The sequence below is a fragment of the Triturus cristatus genome, chromosome 3_2 (assembly GCF_964204655.1).
Source record: "Triturus cristatus chromosome 3_2, aTriCri1.1, whole genome shotgun sequence".
NCBI classification, from domain to species: domain Eukaryota; kingdom Metazoa; phylum Chordata; class Amphibia; order Caudata; family Salamandridae; genus Triturus; species Triturus cristatus.
The window spans coordinates 10,227,266-10,231,134 of NC_140584.1; the positions used below are offsets into that span (position 1 = coordinate 10,227,266).

Below are 3,869 nucleotides of genomic sequence, written 5' to 3' on the forward strand. Positions count from 1 at the left end.
GTGTTGTAACGCATGCGATGTAACTGCACGCGTGGTAAAAACCCACGTTGTGATGTCATACATCCGTTTGGGAGAGTTAAACTGTGGTGCATCTAGTACATTGTAGTATAACAGATTGCATTCATGAGCTAGGTGTCAACGTAAGCCATGTTCCCTTATTTTGCATGCTTTGTGGCACAGCAGGTTCAAACCGGCGGGCACGGAAATGTTCAAGCGCAAAGCTGTAACTTTGGGAGAGTGCAATGCTTCACCACAAAGGAAGAAATGTTGCCTTGTATTCAAGGGAGAGTGGATGAAAGAAATTGTGGAGGCTGAGACACAGAAATCACGAAGAAAGGTTTGCGTGCAACTCAGGGAACTATTCCAATACAGTCCAGACGGAGGCGTGATTTGCAAAGCATGTGCCGAAGCCAAGATTGTTGGGGACTTTTCTACAGGGAAGAAATGGAGTGATGGCTGGAAACTGGATTACATGAAATGCCATCTACTTAGCAAAGTACACAAGTCTGCCATGGTGATATTGAGAAACAGAAGTGCTGCTGCCAGGTTTGGTTATGGAGTGAGGGCAATGCTGACAGAAACTGCCACTGACAAAGCAAATAGAATGGAAATAGTTGAACGCCAAAGATCTACGCCTGAGGAGATAAAGATTCTCATCAACAACGTGTTACTGGCAGTCAAGATGAATACTTCAATGTTATCTGTACAAGACATCAATGACCACCTAGCTTTGTATGTGAAGATACCAGACAGCTGGAGGAGCAAGAACTATGCCTTTGAGTTCCTTGAGGCCATCAATAGCGTGGTACACTGTGAAGCTATGGCAGAACTTCGGCACGCTTTGTATCACACATTGATAATTGATGAGAGCACAGATATTTCTGTTACAAAAATGCTCTTCCTGTACTTCAAGTTCCGACCTGTAACATCAACAGAGCACAAAACACAGTTTGGGGGCATAGTTGTAATGCTGAGGCTATCACTACTGCCGTGAAAGAATTCTACACTGCCAATTAACTGGACCTCATGAAAATCGTCATGTTCACATCCAATGGTGCGTCTGTGATGCTGGGTAAGAATAATGGTGTTGCTACACGCCTTAAACAATCCATTCCTCATCTAGTTGAGCAGCATTGTGTTGCCCATCGTGAAGATTTTGGAGTTGATGATGCCTGGAAGAGGGTTCCAATGATTAAAGAGATGGAGACATTATTGAGGACTGTCTACACTGTGTTCTCCAGATCTCCTACAAGGAAGTCCAAGCTGGATGAAATTGCATCGGTCACTGAATGTGAAGTGGTCTCTTTTCGACCACTGAATGAAGTCCGGTGGCTTTCAATGCATTTTGCTGTTAGTGCACTAATTCATAATTACGAGGCTGTTCTTAAGTACTTTGAGCATGAGAACGTTGAGGAGAATGATCCAGTTGCTAAATATTGTTACAAAAAGCTATCAGACTCCAACTACCATATTTCCCTTGCAGTACTTAATGACATTCTGGGTGAATTTGCATCTTTGTGCAAACAATTCCAAAAAAGTCCTTTGACTACTGTTGAAGCTGTACAGTATGCCCGAGCAAAGATTGGCCAAATTAAGCAACAGTATTTGGGGGACCCTGTCTTTTGGAGCAGCAATGTAAGAGATCTGATAGTGTTGTACAAGGAAAGGAAAGAGTTTGACAGTGGGCCTATTTTGTCTTTTGTTTCCCTTCTTTGTGAGCACATGCAAAAAAGGTTCCCTTAACATGAACTGAAATAATGGGCAAGTTTTGAAATCCAGGCAATAGCAACACAATCACATTTTGATTTTGGGACTGAGACTATACAAAGACTTATTGAAAAGTATAAAAATGTCTTGGTCCTGGGTGATTGTGAAACACCAGAAGATGTTGTCCGACAATACAGAGACTATAAATATGTGGTGGCAGAACATGTAAAGGGTGGGTTATTTACCACCTTTCAAGACATGGTGAATTTCACTGTACGCAATGCTGCTCAGTATAGTGTGGTGTCTTAGCTTGTTGATGTCTGCGCAACGTTGCAAGCATCTAGTGAAAATTGTGAACAAGGATTCAGCCTCATGAATACTATCAAAAGTAAATTGAGGGATAGACTAGAGCAGAAGCATTTGGATATGCTGATGAGGACAAAGGCCTACCTCCTGAATGGGAAAGTTGACCTAGATAGAGTTTATCAGCACTGGAAAAATGGCAAGGATCGCCGTGAGAAGCAACCCTGTCACCCATCTAGTGATGCCACTTGACGTGACTGAATGGCCCTCTCCCTTATTGTGTATATGTGATATTGTATAGGGTCTCAACATTTCCCCACCCAATGAACAGTGCTCCAATTAAGAATATTTATTAAAATCTTATGATGGTACCACCGTTGAAGTCTTGTGATTTTCTAAACCTGAAGTGTACTTGCCTGTGTAACCAATTCATGTCCTGGCTTGTTTATCCAATTTGCAAACTGTCCTTAAGACCCTTAATGTGGTGCTGTATGTGTGAAAATGCACCATCCTTTCACTTTTTTAAGTAAACTTTTGGCGTGACGATTGGCGCTGCACACACGCGCGCTCTGGTTCCTGGAGCACACAGCCATGGTTGCAGCGCACAGAGACCCTCCACTGCCGCACACAGAGGAAAAAAATTAGAGGAAACATTGCTCACGGTACCGCTTAGATAGTTTAAACTCACTTCTTCTCACCACCTCGCTCACCCCACATACCCACACTCATCATCATGGCTATATACAAAAGATCTCCACCAAAGTGCCCTCTTGCAGAGCTCGTGGGGCATTGCAGCGCTAGCTCCATGAGGAGCTAAGCCCCATGATGAAACATGACACCCACACTGGTATGTGAGGGCACTACCTTTCAATAAGGAAGGTTCCCTCCCGTTTGCCATTATCCAACCAACCACATATTTTTTAGGAACAGTTACCCTCCTAGTGTTTTCGTACTTCTTCTTGGGAGCAGGGGTGCTGGACCTTTCAATAGCTCCCTGTCCCTCCCTCTTAAGTGATTGATATTGGCATGGGTTATCTGCAGGGTGTCACACGTCATTTTAATCAGACCCATGCACTTGTATGTGTACATGTCTCCTCTGGCTGTTCCAAATTGTAACCTGGCAGCCAACTTACTGCCACACAGCGATGGAACCCATATCATACATTGACTCCTATGTGCCTACAACACCTACATTATGAGTGACCATATCCAATGGACTGACATGGCAGGCTGTTATTGAGTGATACTACATGTTAGTAGTGCTGAAAATGGTGATGTACCTACCCAGGTTCTAAAATAAATGGACCCATCAACCTCAGCTTCTGACCTTCCCGGGCTTGTGTCCTTTGTGGTGGCTGAGTAGTTCTCCCTGTCCCTTGACAGTGCTCTGTATGACATCCTCCGACTAATACATGTGGCACAGTGAGACAAATTTCGACCAGATTTCCTCCTGACACATAAAACATCTTCACCCAGGTCCAAACGACCTGTAGAATGTAGAACCACAGTGGGCTTTTCTGTCATTCCTAACCAGCTACAACACAAGTGTGACCCAGTCAAACACAGCAGTGCATGTGTATTGTTGAGGTCACCTTGCAGTACACATGTTCCTTCTCACCTCCTTGCTATGCAGTGTCTCCCCATTCAGACTGAGTGGCATTTCAACTATCACTGTAAGCACCTATTATGCACTGCTCTAGCAGGAGCCCACCAGGGCCACACACCATAATTTGTTTTGACACACACGGTGGTATATTGACAAGATTCTTCAACCAAGAGGAACCGGGAGCTTATACAGGTCCAGCACACTTGCTCCTATAGGTGAATTTCAATTAAGGGCGTGCTGTCCTATCAGACAA

The 3,869-nt window shown here is 44.0% G+C and overlaps 1 pseudogene; it reads left to right on the forward strand.

Moving 5' to 3' along the window:
* Positions 1 to 205: 205 nt before the first annotated feature.
* On the forward strand, positions 206 to 2,262 carry LOC146856677 (E3 SUMO-protein ligase KIAA1586-like; annotated as a pseudogene).
* Positions 2,263 to 3,869: the final 1,607 nt, after the last annotated feature.